The following is a 21,025-nucleotide window of genomic DNA, read 5'->3' as shown; positions in this document are numbered from 1 at the left end:
AACATCCAAAGTGCTCAATAAATGATTTTGTTTGGATATGTTCTTCTAAAGTGTGTATGGCTGTTTTGTGGAAATGTAGTCCATAGATCTATCAAAATATAAAATATTTCTGTCACACTGTAACATTAAACCATGCTCATTTTAAGTCAATACCACACATACCCCCAATTCAATTACTGTTCTGATCTTCATCATTCGTTTTAGAATTTCATCTAAATTGAATCATGCATTATAAATGTTTTTGCTTCTGATTTCTGTCAGTAAGTATAATGTCTGTGCCATTCATCTCTGTTGTAAGTGTACCAGTAGTTCCTCTTTTTAAAATTTTGGTATGGTAAGAACACTTAACATAAGGCTTACCCTCACAAAAATTTAAAGTGTACAGTACACTATCATTGACTATAGGCACAGTGCTGATTTTATCTCTCTGGAGCCAATTCATCTTAACTAAAACTTTATGCCCATTGATTAGTAATACTCATTTCCTCCACCTCCCACCCCCCATCAGCACCATTTAATTCTTTGATTCTACAAATCTGACAATTCCAGATACCTCATTGAAGTAGAATCAGGCAGTATTTTTCTTTCTGTGACTATTTTATTTCACTAAGTACGATGTCAGATTTGAAGTTTCATTCATGTTGTCACATACTACATCATTCTTTTTAAGGATGAATAGTGTGTGTGTGTGTGTGTGTGTGTGTGTGTGTGTGTATCTATATATATAGATACACACATATATAGATAATATACATATATTATCACATTTTTAACCATTTGTCTATCAATAGATGTTTAAGTTGTTTCTACATCTTGCCTATCATAAAGGTGCAACAAACAAGAAAGCATTAATATCGCCTTAAGATCCTGATTAAAATTTTGGGAGGATTTCAGATCACTGAATTGTATTTTTTAAATATTTTTTACTTTTTTACGAACATCTATCCTGATTTCAATAGCATCTGCACCATTTTGCATTCCCACCAACAATATCTCCAAAATAGCCATCTTGATGGGTTTTACGTGATATCTCATTGTGGTTTTGATTTACATTTCCCTGATGATAATGACTGAGCATGTTTTCATATTCTTGTAGGCTATATTATGTACTCTTTGAAGAATAGTCTACTCAGGTCTTTTGACCATTTTTTAATTAGGTTATTAGGGTTTTTTATTGTTATTCAATGATATGAGTTTTTATATATTTTGAAGATTAACCTGTTGTCAGGTATAAGGTTTGCAAATATTTTCCCCTATTCCTTAGGTTGCCTTTTATTCTGTTGATTATTTCCTTGCTGTGCCGAGGCTTCATATTTTCATGTAGTCCACATGTTTACTTCTTTGTTTTTATTCCCTGGGCTTTCATGCCTTACCCATGAAACAATTGCCAAGAACACTATCATGAATCTTCTCCCCCTTGTTTTCTTCTAGGCATTTTATATTTCTAGATCTTATTTTTAAATGTTTAATTCATTTTGGTTTGATTGTTATGTATAGTGTAAGGGTCCAATTCCATTTTTTAAATAATTTATATTTCACTATAAGGTCACAGTCTATTGTATCATCTTTTTTATTGACTCCAGTTTATTTATTCATTTTCCTGTTGATATTTGGGCATTTTCCAAGTTTTTTGGATACTATGAGTAGAGCCTCTATGTAAATTTTTGTATAAAACTTTTTGTGACAATGTGATTTGACTTTCCTTAGATAAATACATAAAAGAGGAATTGTGGGGTAATATGAATTTGTTTGTTTAATATATTTTTAAATTATAAAAGGTATTTAAACTTTGCAATATTTTGTGCTCCCAATAAGAAAGTAAGAGAATTACTTTACTTCATGTTATTGACAACATTGGCATTAGTTTGTTTTTTTTTAGGTTGGTGTATAATGACATTGAATATCCTATTGATTTCAAGTATATATCACAGTGACTCAATATTTATATGCACTATAAAATTATCCCCAGGATAAGTCTAGTTACCATCTTACGAAGCATTATTTTCTTCTTTTAAGGTCATCGCTTAATTGTAGAATTCTTTCAAATTTGACTATATATCCAGCAGTAGAAAACACTATCAAAATAAAGGATCTTAAAAATAGTTCTGTAAAAACCTCCTTCATATCCCTGTGAAATGTCTTTTATATAGATCTTTTCAAGTACATTTATTTAACTTTTATTCTGAGATAAATATTGTATCTTTCACTGTTTTTACAACCACTTAGATTTGTTTCTGTGCCTTTTCTCTAAAGAATTCATGTCATTACTCTTGCAGATTTAACTAAAAATAAGACTCACTAATAATTGGATGCAATGAGATATAGTCTATTTTATTTTTATTTTTATACACTATTTAGAGTTTTGAATTTTTCACCCTGCAAAATTCTGCCTGGCTGTCTCTTAGGTTATAAATCAGGTCCTTCCAGATACAGCGTTGCTGTGATGAGGCCTTGAGAGTACTCATGGTTATATTACTTACAGAATTGCACTCCAGTGTCCTGTCAGAGCGACACTGCAAGGTGTACCATAATTTACCATAAAGAAATAACTCCAGCAATAAACCGTATTTAGTGTTAGGAAGGAAGAGAATAACAGGGCAAACTAAATAAACATGATCACAACACAGCACATTAGATGACATTTTTACAGCAATGTATAAAAATGACTTCGTAGAGTCCTGATGGGAACTTACAGCCAAAGTTTCTTCTATGAGCATAAAATCATCTTGTTGTCATGAAAATCTGCTATCTCAGGAAAGTTGCTTTTGGGGCAATAATACGGAGATGCTCCTCAACTTATGATATCCCTATAAACCCACTGTAAGTTGAAAATATAATGTTGAAAATGTATTTAATGTACCTAAACTACTGAAAATAAAGCTTACCTTAGTCTACGTTAAATGTGTTAAGAACACTTACCATTACTCTATAGTTGGGTGAAATCATCTTACTGTCACTGCTCAAAATCACAGAATGATATCATATCATATATTGCTAGCACAGAACAGATTAAAATAAAAATGTGAAATACAGTTTCTACTCAATGCATTTCACTTTGACACCATTGTAAAATCAAAAAAACTTAAATTAAATCATCATAAGTCAAAGACCATCTGTAATTCTGTTCTAAAATGAATGTAAATATTTTTAGTTAAAAGAATAAACAAGTCATAATCAATAATGAAATTGATTAGTAAAAAATAAATTAAATTATTAATTTAAATTTTTTGGCAGAATATTTTTATTAAGTCCTTATAACATTCTGATTTAGGCAATTGAATACATAGACATAAAAATTAAATTAAAATGTAATTTAATCATCTATAAATAAAGATAAGTAGGGAAAAATAAATATCTAAAGACATGTCAGTGAAAACAAAGGACAAAATAACTTTTATAGAATACCCCTTATGAACAGATCCATAGGATATTATATTATTATAGATAGATAGATATACAGAAAAAATTAAATATATTTAAATGTATCACCAAGCTATAGAGATAGTGAAGAAACTGCAAAAAACTAAAATAAAATGAAAATAGAAATAGGAAGCAAAATGAATATATCAAATTTAACTTTTTTCTGCAAACTTCTGCCAAATTGTGAGATACACTGAACTTTCCCCTCTCCTTTGGACTGCATGAGACAGAAAATAACAGAAGATTCTAATATGTTATGGGGAGTCTAATATGACAAGCCTAATGAATATGGCATCCCAAAGCACTTTACTTTTACTAAAAGAATGAGTGAAAGATAAACCCATCCTGACTATGATATCACTTGGAGGAGTAGATGTTGATTGAAGTTGAGATGGCCAAGAAACTGATCACTTGTCCCAACAGTTTGAAAATAATTGAAGCAAAGAAGAACAAGACATATGTAAGCTCATAACATGAGTTTCAAAGGGGCATCTGGGGGTGTGATTAGGAAGAAGGAACACTGGACAGAACTAGCCATGAAGAGAAACTTTAACATCTACTCTCCCTCCATTGTATTCAAGCTATTAAAGAAAAAGAGCCATCACTTTTAGACCATCAGTAGAAATGGTAGAATAAAAATACAACCGGTTTTAATTCAAGAATGAAAGTATAAGGAACATTTGGAGATGAGGTTTAAGATACTGTACATGGCATTTGGCTAATTGTTAATCATGAATTCCAGAGGGCACACACAGGGAAGATGAAAAGAGATTAGGGAACTGTGGGAGATTTTATCAGAGCCAATAAGCATGAACTTCTGAATGATGTAAGATGAGGGGGGTAGAGAAAAGCCTTGAGCTTCTTTTTAAGATTTAATTTACATAAGCATGAAACACAAGCTGGAGTTAGTCTGGGTAACTTCTTGGGTAGACTAAATACAGTCTGCTTCTCAGGACTTGTCAGGCCCTATAATAAGACAAGTAGTTTTATACCTCTGGGCCTTTGTTGTCCTAGCTACAAAGGAAGATCTTTGCTTTCATCACTCCCAAAAAACCATTCCTTATCTAGAGTAGACTTTTCACCATTAGTCTGTGACAGAGAAAAGTATTTCTTCAGAACTATTACCAAATTATAATTACTCATCTACATGTTTACCTGTTTTTGTCCCTCCCATGAGAATATCTAAGGTCCAAAATGGCAGAAAAACTATACCTCTTTGGCTCATTAATGTACTGTCAGCACTCAGCATAGTCCATACATAACATATAGTAGACACTCAAACTCATGTGTTTAATAAATAAATATGAAATAAAAGGATTGCCCACAAGTTTTTGGTTTGTGCCTAGGTAGATAAATGTGCCATGATCAGAAGGACAAAAGTGGTTAGAGAAAAAAAGATAACGAATTATGCGGGAGTGTAATTAAAAGTTTTGGGTCCATCTAACATCTAGATTTGGAAGAAGGATCTCAAACTTATGAGACAAATCTGAAAAGTAAATTCAGATATTGATATTGCCAGACTCTTTGATGTAGTGAAAACTACAGGAAATAGTAGGATATAATAATAAAGAAATAAAAAAAATAAGAGACAGAACAATGAAGAAATACATTTCTGAGGAAATGAAATGTAATTAGGTAGAAGTAAGACTGCAGCCAAAGAATTATGTTGTTTCCAGAAAGTAACGTTGTCGATGGGAGTAAGAGAGGAGTGAATGTGTCCTTTGGATTTGACAATTTAGCAGTGTTAGTAACTTTAGAGATGAGTCCTTTAATGGCATTGTGGGAGTAGAAGCCTGGTTTTAGAGTCATGTAATAAAGACAAGAGCAGAAAATAAAAAGGGTAAATAAAACCACTCTCTCAAGATGATTGATTGTGTAGTGAATAAGAATATAAAGGCAGCACGCAGAAAGGTATTCAAGGACAAGATGGTCTGTTCTTGCCTTTGTTTTTAGATCCAATAGACTTGTAATGTGTATCAGCTAAGGTAACGATTTTCAAACAGTATGCTACAAGAATTTTTAAAACATATCATACCCGACTATTTAGTTAGGGGCATTGACCTCTTTCTTTTCCCTTAGAATATCAAGTAAAAAAATGACAACAACCAACCAATCAATAGTCATCTGGTGTAAATGAATCAAAATTATACCTATTTTTCTTTTGCCAGATCGGCATGTATATTTTGTTGTGCCACAGAATTTTAGTAATTAGCTCATGTGTGCCATGTGATGAAAAAGGTTGAAAATCACTGATATGGGAAAGAGCCACTGGCAAGGAAAACATTGAAAATATAAAGGAAATAGGAGATAACTGAAGGATTAATATCTGAGACCTTGAGAAAAGAATTAAATGAGTATTATGAGTATACATAGACACGTAGGGGGCATTAGATATTAGAAGGAGAGACATCTCCTGTTTGTGGGGGACTTTAGTTGGTGCACAGAATGTTAAAAGAACAATAAAGGTTTAAAGGAATTTATGTCAGGAGGAGAGAAGGACTTAGAATGAGTTAAGTTATCCCTCAAAAGCCCTGAGGCTTCTTGAAGTTGGAAACCATTTACTTGTAATAGCACAAAATGGCACAAAAATGCATGCGTATGAATGTTCTCCCACGGCTCGAGCCCCTACAGTAAAAGGTGGTGCAAAGGATGAAAGGATTAATCTTGATGGAAAGTCTGTAAGGCAGAGGTGGAAGAGTGATTTCAGGAAGGAAAAGTAAAGGAGACTGCTTTTATAAAGATTTTAAAAAGGGCTAGTAGTGTAATTTGATAAGATGTTTTTTTTAAAAAAAAAATGAAGAATTGAAGGGAAAACATAAACATGCAGATTTGAGAGGAAAGATAAAGTCCTATCTTGGATTGGTTAATATTGAGATAACTGTTTTTACATCCAAATCAAATACATGGTTGGATACATAAGTCTGACTTTAAAAAAAAAAAAAAAAAGAAATAGGGCTTGGTGCATAAAATTGGGTTTTATCAGCCTTAGTATTAAAACAGGTCAGAACGATGTGATCATCCAGGGGACAGGCAAAGATACAGACGGAAGAGAACCAAAATCTGAACCCTTGGGCCCCGGAGCACCAGGAAGAGTTTGGAGAGATGGGAGAGGTTCAGAGAAAGAGTGAGGTAGGTGGACTCTAAGAAGGGCCCCAAGATCCCTGCCCCCTGGTGTACATATCCCCTCTTCTTGACCGCAGGGAGACTTGAATATCATAGGGTTTGACTTCCATGGTTAGGTTATATCACCAGGCAAAGACAAAGGAGTTTTGCAGATATGATTAAGGTCCCTAATCGGTAGACTGAGAGTTAATCCAAAAGGAGAGGATCCCGTGTGGGCCCAACCTAGTCAAGCAAGCACTTAAATAGTAGATCCAGGCCATTTCTGAAGGGAATAAATATTCAGGGGGAGTCTCAAAGTGTGAATTTCCTACTAGCCTTGAAGAATCCACAGACATGTTTTGAGGCAGTTTGCAAGGACCTGGAAGTGACTGTGGGAGTGAGAGCAACCCTAGTCTGACAGGTAGCAAGAGACCAGGGACCTCAGTCGAACAGCCACGGGGGATGAGTTCTGACAACAGGAATGAGCTTGCAGGTGGGTTTGCCTCGGTCCACCCTCCAGGTGGGGAGGTCATCTAACCAACATTTTAGGCTCAGCTTCTTGATATCCTGAGCAGAATTTCTGACCTACAAAAGCTGCAAGATAATAAATGGCTGTTATTTTAAGCCATGAAATATGTAGTAATTTGTTATGTAGCAATGGGAAAATAATACAGGGAGTAATCAGTGAGCAAGAGAAAATGATGAGCAAGACAAGTTCTGGAAGCCAAATGATTAAAGAGGGAAGAATAAGTCACTGTGTTAAATGCTACTGACATATGCAGTACACTGAGACCAGAATGTTGATGACTGAATTTACCAAAGAAGACACTCTGGAATTACAGTATCATTCAAGAAAATGGTGGTGGTTGAAGCATAGAAGTGACATTCATGGAAGACAGACGTGTAAACGGTCACCAAAGTTAATAAATGGCTAAAAGTAAATTTTCTAGCATTGTGTATGTGGGTATAGAGACCTAAGCATATTTCTGCGGTGTAGGCATTTCTAAGCAAATGTAAATGTGGTACTTTGGGCTGTCTGTTTGTCATTCGAAGGATTGTCTCATCTTTGATTTCTATCTAAAATTATGCATAATTGAAAGGATCTTCTTATCCTGCAGTATTTCCAAAATGACATAAAAATTCTGGGGAATCTGATCATTAAAATGACAGTTTTCAATTTTAGTAAATTCTTTGTGAGTTTTACAAATTATTTCCAACACAAACACACACACACACATAATACACACATATCATGCCTTTAAGTTTTCTACCTTCATCAACTCTAACTGTTCTATGTAGGAAGCATACAGAATATGGATGTATAGTATGAAAAATAGCTTGCAGAGGAATTAAAAAATGCCTAACTCTTCAAATTACGGACTACTGCATTATATTTATGCTATGTTTAATTAATAAGACATTTATCATACAGCAAGTTTCACACACACACAAACACACACACAGAGACAACAGAAGCATGGGCTAAAACAGATTTATTACCAAGCCAAACAATAAACTACGTTAAAGTAAAGGTATGTGTAATTCTGTAGTTCTTAACCAGGTTGACGCTAATGCATTTTTTTTTCTCTGAAGCAAAAATAGTTTATTGTCAAGCTTGGAGAAAAATTCAAAGTAAAGACAATAACTCTTTTATTCCTCTTTAGCTGATTTCTCTTGAAGACTGATAAAAGTGCAGAGATATTGATTTTATCCTCTAATAATCATCCTTTATACAGTGCTTCAGAATGTTGTTATAACCCCAGGAAAGGAGAGCGAGAATAAGTTTAATGCTCTGTATACCCATCCGTGGAGCACTAGTAGTAAGAATTTCTGATAATGTGCCTCCATTTACAGGGAAGTCGTTTGCGTTTTCAGCATTGCTGCAATTGGTATTTTTAGTAGAAGGTGACGATCCCAATGTGTTTCAGAATGGATATGCCTCCGTGTGAACGCACACAGGAAGGGGAAACACAACACCGCCACAGGAGTCTGGTGTGGTATCTAAAAGGAGAAAGAAGCAGGGGTATCCCCATTCTCACATCAAATCGTGTTCCCTAGAAAATAGTGAGACTCGTTTTTGGAAATGTATTCCCCATGAATCGGTAATGCACGTGGTTTTTCTTGTCATAACAGAAAATGTAAACAGCACTTCTGTGAGCTTCCAGGCTATCCAGAGAAGACACCGGTGGTGGGAAAGTCACGCTAAAGTGAATTATCCCCATTTTTTTACTCGGCATTCCACTCTTATAACAGGACGTTTGCACAGATAAGATAATAAACTCATTTTGGGGGGATGATTGTCATCTCACCTTGGGCAGATACAGTATACGTTGCATCTTGCTGTTGGCTCGTACAGAGAAAAAGTGCCAAGTGTCAGTATGTGTTAAGTTAGTGTCATAGTAAGTGGGAGAAAAGTGCCTTTTTTTCCTGTTTAAATGCTAAGATTAATACTATAAATTTTCACAATACTTAAAATGACATGAGAAGAGTTTTTGGCTCTTATGCAGCAGATTGCATCAGTGAAATGGAAACTGTCTAGAGAAAGATTCTTTATCAATACAGAGCCCTGATCAGTCCGTGCTCGGAAAGCGCGCTCAGGAACTGGCTCCCTAGAGTATGGGGCGGGCAGGTGAGTCTGTAGACAAGCTGGTCTCTCTCTAGCAGCAGCTGAGGCTGCACCCCGAGGGGTGTCTTCCTCCTCAGAGAAACGTTAGTCTGAAGGCCTTTCAACTTTCTGGATGAGATTCACCCAGATTGGCAAGGACAATGCCTTTACTAAATGTCAGCTGATCATAGATGTTAACCACATCTACAAAATACTCTCACAGCAACAGTGTTTAATTGAATTGCTGGGTACTCTAGCCTAGCCAAGCGGACACAAGCACTGATAGCAGCCGACATTAAAAAGGCACTGTGCTAACATAGGGAAGCCCAGTTGGGTAAGCCCTCTAGGGGCTTCGAATCTGATACACAGAATCATGTTTAGAATAAAACAGAATAAAATGTGTTACAAAAATGCATAGTTGTCACCGTTGCCAGGTGGCTCAGTGGATAGAGTATCGTCCGGGGGGCACTGAAGTCATGAGCTCAATCCCCGTCCCTACTCAGGGCATGTACCAGAAGCAACCAATAAGTGCACAACTAAGTGGATCAATGAGTTAATTCTCTCTCTCTCGTAAATCAATAGGAATTTTTTTTAAGTATAGGTATCTGAAATTTAAAATTAGACTGAAATGTCATGCATAGTGTTAATCCTAATCCAGAGGGACCCGAAACGTTGAAGACACGAACAAGGTCCGTCGATTACACACCAAAGCTTTATTGTCTAGCTTGGCCAAGCGGCAGCAACTCCAAACAGAAATCTGAGGGAGAGCGCACCGGCCCTTTGTTCTACTTAGTTTTTATAGTTTTGTAAGTGGGAAGTACAGAAGCAAAAATTGTAATTAGGAGCCCCTTACCACTATTGGTTATAGTCATATGTCCTTTAACATGATAAGACCACGTTCAATTTGCAAGCCATACATCCTCTTGGAGAAAACAAAATTTACAAGTCAACACAATGGCAGAAAGATATCTTTTTACATATTAAAAGGCATTCCCATATTATCTAGTGTTCATCTGCTATCTCTCTGTCCAGAATCACACGTGTTAACTACATGCATTTACATAGGAGAGGTAGTTCCTGTGAGGACAAATGCCCGCAAATGGTTCATAGTTATAAGAAAAGGTTTATTTTGGCTTTTCTCTCCCTGCACCTAGCTAGCCATTCACCCCTTCCCCCACAGGTGTGGTGGAATGTCTGGGAATCCATGTTTTCCTCCCCTTTGCATTTGCAATACAATGCCAAGGGCCATCCTGACTATGCCAATCACACAGTACAGGGACTATTCTCACAATTTCTCTGCACACCTTAACCCAAATTAATGAAATGTTCTCCAAGCCTCTTAAAATATTAATATTAATTCTGAAGTTTTGGGTACCTTACAACACCTGTGGGTGAAGTGGCTCAGTGGCTCCTCACATAGTATGAAGCTATCATATGCGTAGCTTATATAAAAATAATGCATAGAGGAAAAAAATTCTGAATGAAATCTAATACACATATTAGTACATGATATAAGAGTTATAACCAGCCAATCCAAAATGGACAAGATTATTGAGGAAATTGTGCTAGAAGAATTGGGTACTTGGAGAAAAAAAATCAAGTTTGACTGTTAAGCAAAGTAGAGGTCCAGGTTGTAATAAAGAGCAATATGCATTTATTTGAGCACAAACAATTGCAACCTGGAGACACAGATCCAGGTAGTAACCCAACCAGCATTTCAGGAGAGCAAAGAGAGGCAGGGTTTAGAAAGGTGAAAATTAGAAAGTGTAAGGCTTTTATGCAGATGAGATTGTTGGCTAGGTTAACAGGGATTGGTTAGTTCCAACATCCAAACAAGAGATAGTAAAAAACTACAAGGAAGAAAGAAATGTCAACATGTGTCCATGTTACAGCTGTTTCTCCAGGCTGTCTATGGCTCAGCCTTGCATTTAGTTTGGCATCAGGTTTCACAAACTTAATAGCAGCTCTGAGAACTAGAGGTACATATCCCCACTTCCTTAATAGACTCCTGACTCTATTTTACGTGACTCTGTTAACAATGCGCATTCCATTTTCTTTTATCCGGTATCAACTCTATAACCCCAAAATTGATTTGAATTGTTTTAAAAAGTGATATGTGAAAATCCTGATAAAATGGTCAAGTAAGTGAAGCATCTAACCTTCATACCAAACCCCTGGGTAAAACCCGAGTCCTCCCCACCACAGAGGCTGGACAAAAGCAGCAAGTAAATACAAAAATAAATAAAACCCTGTATCACCACTGGAAACTAGCAGAGTTGCTTTGCACACATGAAATTTGAATAATGGTTGCTACTGAGAACACATATATGGTTGGAATGAAAGAGGCAATGAGTCCAAAACAGCTAACAACAGTCTCTTCCCCAAGCCTACATACCAAGAAACCCTAACAAGATTTCAAAACCCTCCATTTCAAAAAGTTGAAAGCATCCAATGAAAAGGCAGTTGTAATAAGCGAAGTGAAAACAACCATGGTATCATTTAGGGCTCCCTCCTTTCCTGGGGGGCTGCCGCTAAGGGTATCAAAGCATCCGCTGTCAAGAACAATGATAGGAAAAACAAATAAGAAAAGTGATAAAATAGATACAGAGGTGTTGTTAGAAGGCTTAAAAAATATTTTATGAAACTTTAAGCTAAAACATTAAAATATATATATATAAGACAGCCCTGGCCGGTTGGCTCAGTGGTAGAGCATTAACCATGGCATGCGGGAGCCCCAGGTTCAATTCCCGGCCAGGGCACATAGGAGAAATGCCCATCTGCTTCTCCACCCCTCCCCCTCTCCTTCCTCTCTGTCTCTCTCTTCCCCTCCCACAGCCAAGGCTCCATTGGAGCAAAATTGGCCCGGGCGCTGAGGAAGGCTCCATGGCCTCTGCCTCAGGCACAGAATGGCTCTGGTTGCAGCAGAGCAACGCCCCGGATGGGCAGAGCATCGCCCCCTGGTGGGCATGCCAAGTTGATCCCAGTCGGGCGCATGCGGGAGTCTGTCTGACTGCCTCCCGTTTCCAACTTCAGAAAAATACAAAAAAGAAAGAAAGAAAGAAAGAAAGAAAGAAAGAAAGAAAGAAAGAAAGAAAGAAAGAAAGGAAGGAAGGAAGGAAGGAAGGAAGGAAGGAAGGAAGGAAGGAAGGAAGGAAGAAAGAAAGAAAAAATATATATAAGACAATTGAATTTTAAAACACAAATGGTTCAACACTAAACCAAAGAGCATGAAAAAAATGGGGGTTGACAAAAAATATTAATTTCAAGAAATGTATGAGATCTAGACAGTTTGAGGCACAAGTATTTTCCCCAGAGCTTGGAAATATAATAAAATATCTCAATTTTTGCATCAAGCATATTCTTAAAACAAACAAAACAACCAGAAAAATGGGCACAAAGTGGAAAAACTGTTGATTTCACTTAAGAACATAGATACAAAAAACTAAGTAAAATATTACTAACTCAATTATCACAGTACATTATAATAATAATTATCAGATAAATTCTAGTATTGTAAAAACATTTCCATAAAAAAACATAATTAATGTGCTGATTATACAAACTAAAAGAAAAAGCATAGAATTGTCTTAATAAATGCTGAAGAGACATATAACTCAAAAAATATATTTAATTATTTAAGTGATATACAACAAAATTGAAGTATAATATAAAAATACATTTACAATATGATACAAAATATATTTTTTAATAAACCATAAGCAAAACATATTTCCAGGGACAAAAAAAAGTTATCCATTATCAAAATCTAAATTTAACATTTCCTAGGTTTTCTAGATAATTCAGTAGAACAAGACAAATACAGAGAAATAATTTTTTTGTGTTTGACATCATTTTACTTGAAATTCAATTATTGGTTATGAATTCTTTAACATTATGATTCCTTTCTTACAAAGATAACTGATGAGGTCTAGAGTTGCCATTATGCCTGCTAAGGCAACCACCATGACCATTGTTTTAAGTTCTATTAATTTTGGAAGCTAATAATGATATAGGAGTCCCGCCTTAGCTGCAGTTTAATTTTCCACTGTTTAAGTTACTCACAGTCAACTATAGTCAACCAAAAATATTAAATGGAAAAGTCCAGAAGTGAGTAATTCATGTTTTAAATTGAGGGCTATTCTAAGTATGGTGATGAAATCTCACATCATCCCACCTAATTTATCTCATAAAGGCCCTCCCTCCAAATACCATCACACTCAGGATTAGATTTCAACATATAAATTTGGAGGGGATAAAATATTTAGTATATAGCAATACATATATTTTTATCAAATTAAAAATATTCTAGAAAATCATCATTCTTGCTGTCCTCATGCTTTCAGTGAAATGTATGTTCCCATAAGCTGCTGGCATGAGTGTAAACTGGAATATTTAGAAAAGCAAGTTGGACGCTGGTCGGTTAGCTTAGTGGTGGAGTGTTGGCCTGGTTTGTGGAAGTCCTGGGTTCTATTCCCAGTCAGGAAAAAAAGGAGAAATGCCCTTCAGCTTCTCCAACGCTGCCACCCCCTTCTCTCTTTCTCTCTGTCTCTCTCTCTTTTCCTCCTGCAGCCCTGGCTTGATTGGTTCAGGCAAAGGTGAACCAGGGCACTGAGATGGCTCCGTGGCCTCATCCTAGATACTAAAATAGCTCAGTTGCTGAGCAATGGCCCCAGATGGGCAGAGCAGCGGCCCCTAGTGGGCTTGCAAGGTGGATCCTGGTCGCGCACCTCGGGGAGTCTGTCTCTTTGCCTCCAACTCTCAGTTAATAATAAAAAAAGAAAAAGGAAAGCAAGCTGGCCACCAGTCTTTTGAGTACTAACTATCGTGTTCTTGTTGCAGCAAATCCCTTTCTAGAAATCTATTTGAAGACAACAAAAATAAATGAGATAAAAGATTTTTATAAGAGAAAGCTCACTGTAATTTTATTTATAATAGCAAAACCATAAAAACTAAATGTCCAACAAAACAGAAATGGTGAAAATAATTATAATGGAGACAAATACTGGAATAGTAATCAGTTGTTAAAAGTAATCTTTACAGAGAATAGTGGACAAACTAATGACATGTCTTAAATAAAAATAAAACTAGGCTATGACATTCTTTTTTAAACAGTGAGATTCAAATTGTGAGTGGATATTAAATTTCACATAAAATACATCAAAACGTTAACAGTTTTACCCCAGAGTGGTAAGACTATACAGAGAAACTTGCATTTTCTACAATATATTTTGTATTTTTATGTTTTTTATAAGGTATATGTTTCCCTTTAATAAATCTAAAAATCAATGCTATAATCAAAATGATTAAGGTTAAGATTACTTCAAAACTCAAAATTTTAAAACAGCAGATTGTCAGAAATAATTAACCTTCATTTTCTCAGTTCATATTTGATTTTTAATACTTACTTATTTGTTAATATTTGGCCTCACTTCTCCTTTTACTTAACAAATTTGTAAATCAATATCTTGAAAAGCTTTTGAAAAATGAGTTTCATTTTAAATAAAATATCCTTTTTTAACCCTAAGCTTTCTTTGGTTGATACTTTTTTTTTCCCAGTCCAAAACCCTGCCCACGTGCATAATGGCATACATTATCTTTTCTTAGAGGTCAAGTAACCAGAAATTAACTTTCTGCATGTATATTGATTTTTATACTAAATGAAATGTCAGTGCCTTCAAATTTTGTTTTTACCAATTGAAATTGTAAGGAAGAAAATTAAAGGTGAAAGTCTGTTCTAATGGATATGAAAAGTCTATTTTAATCATTGCAGGATAGCAAGGGTTAACATTCCTGCTCCTGCTAACTACTACTCTCCTGCTTAGCAATCATTGGACTATTGAGTCCTCTCGCCCACCTCTGAGCTAGGTACCAGTGTTAGCTTCAGTGCCCAGGCGTGGAATCGGGAGTACAGAGGGTTTACATGCTTGCCCGTGTCTGCCCAGCAGTAAGGGGAAGTGTGAGAACTCAATCCTAGACGACATTGCCCCCACGTCTGTGCATCTGGCCACATCACCGTGCTGTTTCATCACACCAAAACCCACAATCGACTCACCCATAAGTTTACAACAACTCAGCCTTTGGGAACAAAAGAAAGTTGCATCCTCCTTTATTACAGCTAAAGAAAATGAACTGCTGTATGTTGATACCATCAAAGAGAGTCTTTAGCTTTTACTTTTAGTGAATCTGCTGTGGTGTGTTAAATAATTTTGCCAGAATTCAATACAGGCAATATAGGGTATGAGAGAGGGAATATCTGATTCAGAATTGACAGTCAGTGGCAAGAACAATAATAAAACGTCACTGAAAGTAGTAAGTACTATATAACATCAAGATATGTGTTCCTAACAGTGTGTGTGTGTCTGTGTCTGTGTGTGTGTGTCTTGAGATGCTGTGTATCTGTCCTTTGAATTATCTTCAATTCATCATCCAACTTCACATTCAGCAAAGGGTGTCATTTCTATTGATCTGTTTGTTACTCTGTAACAGCATATTTCTGTTCATAGCCCACTATTTTAGAATTAAGAGAGAGCACAGTACAAAAAAAAAGATACAATATTCAGTGAAGTGTCTATAAAATCCCCCAGCTGCACCACAAGGAGTTTTTATGGTACTCAGAAAAACAGCATCAGATTCGCTGCAGCACTAAAGCGGTTACACTTACATAACTGGCATCTGTTGAGGTGAGATAAATGTTCCTTCAGACTCACAGAGCAACCTATCCAAAGTCACGGGCCCATGGAAAGCTGTGCGCGTGTGTGCACATGTGTGTGTGTGTGTACGCGTGTGTGCGCGCACATGTGTGTGTGTGCATGCGCTATGTGTGTGTGTGTTTCACACACCTGCTACTAGTTGATCTAATACTAAGAACCCTGCTATTGCGGTGTGTGATGCTCCAGCCTTCTCTGCAAAAACAACCATTTCTGGCAGCTCTGACTTGTCACCCGATGCATATGCCTGATGATTTCTCTTTAATTACAGGAGCTTAAAATAAGCCATTTCTCAAGCTTTTACTGTCTCAAGGCTATTTCTTAAAGTGCCGCAGCACCTGGCTCTCAGAAGTCTTCATATGTCCTTTATATTCTATTTTGACTGAAATCTTATTATATTGCACATCAGACTGAGTGATGAGCTCTACACTGGTTTTGAAAGGTATCAGAAGATATCTTAGACTGCATTCCAGAAATAATTTTAATATTCCCAGGATCATTTTACCATTAGGCTCTACTGGCCTGGCATCTAGCAACTCCTAGTTCCACAGTGACAAAAAACAAACAAACAAAACAAAAACCCTTTTGAGATCTAGAAAAAAAAATGACTCTGAAATGTGAAGACAACTAAAACTAAACATTCCAAATTATATCATTTCTGCATACTTAGCATATGTCATCCTGTGAGCAACAACTCAGTTATTAATTGTACATGCACCACATTTAATTTGTGACATAGATATGTTTTGAATGAGATATAGCATGCAACTGTCCTCAGAATTTGAAATGGCCTGCTTATCTATACCCTGCTTTTACTAATTGTAAGCTTGTCACAATCCTTTCCTGTGGTTCTGCCGATGTTAAAGTTTATGAGCTAATCATTTAACAGAAATAATATAAATCATCTTGGCCTGTGAAAGAGATACTATTGATAGTTTAGGTTGAAAATTAACTTCTAAACCTGTCCCTATCACCGGTTGAACAAGGACAATTAGGAAAAAAACTTGTTTTATGAAAATTCTACTATCCAAATAAAATATTTTATTGTATGATGACCCTACACTATATTTTTATAACATCCCCCCCAGAAAAATACCTTTTTTTCAATGCTCAGTTATGCTTGATTTATGGTTCTTAACCTTGCCTGCATGTCAGAGTCATACACTGGATTTGAAATTGTACATAGCCAAACCTCAACTAACACCTTTGAATCAGAATCTCAGAGTTAAAATCAGGCATTTATTTATATTATGAAAAGAATTCACAGGTGATTCTGATGTGCTACATCTGTGGAAAACAAATAGTATAAAAAGTTAAAGTCATCACATTTCATTGATAACTTATCATCAATATGAAATTCATGAATGTGACTGACAGTGTTATTAACCGTGCAATGTGTCAAATTTGGTCATGTTTCCAAGTGCCACTTCTGGCTATGTGGCTGTCTTGTTTTAACTGGACTATTTTTCTTACCCCCTCGACTGAAAACAATATTTTCTGTATGTACGTGAGCTAGATCAATTTCCCATGAAGTCTATGCTGCTACCCAACAGCATAACAAGCTGCTTCTTTACCTCTTCACTGCTGACAGGGCCTCTATAGAGAGACAATTTGTCTTTCCTGATAGTTCAGGATAGGAGAAATGAAAGCATTTTCTTCCTACTGTATATATCAGAACCAAACAAAATGGCCCTGGCTGGTGGCTCAGTGTATACTCCGAGCATTGGCTCAACATATGGACATCCTGAGTTCAATTCCCAGTCAGAGCACACAGGAGAAGCAATCATTTGCTTCTCTCTCCTTTCTCTCACCCCCCTCTCTCCCTCTTCTCTTCCCACAGCCTGTGGCTCAATTGGTTCACGCATGGCCCCGGGTGCTAAGGATAGCTCCATTGGAGGGCATCAGCCTCGGGTGCTAAAAATAGCTTGGTACTGGACCATCGGTCCCCAAATGAGGTTGCCAGGTGGAACCAGGTTGGGACACATGCAGAAGTCTGCTTTACTGTCTCCCTTCCTCTCACCCAAAAAAAGAGAGGTAAAAGCAAAAGAAATTAATTCATCTAATTTCTAAAACAAGGATATATTTAATAAGAAACATTTGATATAATAGAATAAAAATACTACCTATTAACAGTTACACATAGCACTTTGAAAAGAATGAGAAGAAAGTCTATTCTCATATTCTACAACCTTAGAAAAAAAGTTTTTTCTTAATTGCCATCCTCTGTAAGAATGTTAGCCAACACACAAAGATAAACATTTCCCAAATTCTAGCATCAAAATAACTATGTAGTTAAAGAAAAAGAAAATGCCAACCTGATAGCATCATGGTCCCACTAACAGCCTGGCACCATCAAAATAATAATTTTGAAAGTTTGTGTTCTTTTTTTAATGCCTTCTATAGTGAGTGCTAGGGCTGCTATGACAAAGAACTGCAACAAGAGAAATTTAATCGCACACATTTTTGGAAACGAGAAGTCTCAAATCAAGGCGTCAACAGCGTTGATTTCTTCTGAAGGCTCCGAGGGAGAACCTTCCCATGCCCCTCTCCTAGCACCTGATGGTTGCTGCCAGTCCCTGGAGTCCTCAATTCATAGATGCATGGCTCTAAACTCTGCCTCAGTCTCCACATGGCCTTCTCCCTGTGTGTCTCTGAGCCTTCACATTGCATTCTTATAAAAACACCAGTCTCTGGATTTAGGGCCAACCCTAATCCAATATAACCACATATTATATCTGAGAAGACAGTGTTTCCCAACAGGGTCACATGCAAAGGTTTAGAGGTTAGGACTTGAACATATCTTTTTGGGGACACAGTTCAATCCACAACAGTTCGTTTGGGAAAAAAAAAACTGGCTAACTTTGCATTTGGATGAAATAAGGTAAAATTCCGCTTACTTTCCTAGGTTCAACTTCATCCTAGCCAGGTGACCTTGAGCATCTGCAGACATTTCCTTAGCATTGACTTATTATTTTTTTTATTGTATGTGACAGGAAACATAGATTAACTGACAATAATGCAAGGTAAGTGTAAAGATATTCATAAAAGCACAAACAAATCTAAACAATTTTGGATTTATACTTTATGTATTAATTATGCAGAAAAATGATACATGGCAAATAAATGAAGACTCTTTGGACAGTGTAGCTGGAATGTAGTTCAGTTTCCCATTGCACTTAGAATAAACACTCCACATTATGTCCTTTGGGCCCAGCATGACCCAGCACTCCTCTCTCTCTCTCTCCCTCTCTCTCTCTCTCTCCTCCTTTTTCCGATCTCCTGCAGGCATGGCCCCTTGCTGGCCTCTCTGGCTTTTGCACACGGCCTCCTTCTCAGCCCTCACTTCCAGTGCCACCTCTCAGAAAAGACCTTACCCACCGCCCCATCTAAAGCACACTCCTCTCAGTCAGACCTTACCCACCGCCCCATCTAATGTACACTCCTCTCAGTCAGACCTTACCCACCGCCCCGTCTAAAGCACACTCTTCTCAGTCAGACCTTACCCACTGCCCCGTCTAAAGTACAGTTCCTCTCAGTCAGACCTCACCCACCGCCCCATCTAAAGCACACTCCTCTCAGTCAGACCTTACCCACCGCCCCATCTAATGTACACTTCCTCTCAGTCAGACCTTACCCACCGCCCCATCTAATGTACAGTTCCTCTCAGTCAGACCTTACCCACCGCCCCATCTAAAGCACACTTCCTCTCAGTCAGACCTTACCCACCGCCCCATCTAAAGTACACTTCCTCTCAGTCAGACCTTACCCACCGCCCCGTCTAAAGCACACTTCCTCTCAGTCAGACCTTACCCACCGCCCCGTCTAAAGCACACTTCCTCTCAGTCAGACCTTACCCACCGCCCCATCTAAAGCACACTTCCTCTCAGTCAGACCTTACCCACCGCCCCGTCTAAAGCACACTTCCTCTCAGTCAGACCTTACCCACCGCCCCATCTAATGTACACTTCCTCTCAGTCAGACCTTACCCACCGCCCCGTCTAATGTACACTTCCTCTCAGTCAGACCTTACCCACCGCCCCGTCTAATGTACACTTCCTCTCAGTCAGACCTTACCCACCGCCCCATCTAATGTACAGTTCCTCTCAGTCAGACCTTACCCACCGCCCCATCTAATGTACACTTCCTCTCAGTCAGACCTTACCCACCGCCCCATCTATGTACACTTCCTCTCAGTCAGACCTTACCCACCGCCCCATCTAAAGCACACTTCCTCTCAATCAGACCTTACCCACCGCCCCATCTAAAGTACACTTCCTCTCAGTCAGACCTTACCCACCACGCCATCTAATGTACACTTCCTCTCAGTCAGACCTTACCCACTGCCCCGTCTAAAGTACACTTCCTCTCAGTCAGACCTTACCCACTGCCCCGTCTAAAGTACACTTCCTCTCATTCAGACCTTACCCACCGCCCCATCTAATGTACACTTCCTCTCAGTCAGACCTTACCCACTGCCCCGTCTAAAGTACACTCCTCTCAGTCAGACCTTACCCACCGCCCCATCTAATGTACACTTCCTCTCAGTCAGACCTTACCCACCGCCCCATCTAAAGTACACTTCCTCTCAGTCAGACCTTACCCACCGCCCCATCTAATGTACACTTCCTCTCAGTCAGACCTTACCCACCGCCCCATCTAATGTACACTTCCTCTCAGTCAGACCTTACCCACCGCCCCGTCTAAAGCACACTTCCTCTCAGTCAGACCTTACCCACCGCCCCATCTAAAGCACACTTCCTCTCAGTCAGACCTTACCCACCGCCCCGTCTAAAGCACACTTCCTCTCAGTCAGACCTTACCCACCGCCCCATCTAATGTACACTTCCTCTCAGTCAGACCTTACCCACCGCCCCGTCTAATGTACACTTCCTCTCAGTCAGACCTTACCCACCGCCCCGTCTAATGTACACTTCCTCTCAGTCAGACCTTACCCACCGCCCCATCTAATGTACACTTCCTCTCAGTCAGACCTTACCCACCGCCCCATCTAATGTACACTTCCTCTCAGTCAGACCTTACCCACCGCCCCATCTAATGTACACTTCCTCTCAGTCAGACCTTACCCACCGCCCCATCTAAAGTACACTTCCTCTCAGTCAGACCTTACCCACCACCCCATCTAAAGCACACTTCCTCTCAGTCAGACCTTACCCACCGCCCCATCTAAAGC

The sequence above is a fragment of the Saccopteryx leptura genome, chromosome 4 (assembly GCF_036850995.1).
Source record: "Saccopteryx leptura isolate mSacLep1 chromosome 4, mSacLep1_pri_phased_curated, whole genome shotgun sequence".
Taxonomy (NCBI): Eukaryota; Metazoa; Chordata; class Mammalia; order Chiroptera; family Emballonuridae; genus Saccopteryx; species Saccopteryx leptura.
This window is presented reverse-complemented; position numbering follows the sequence as displayed.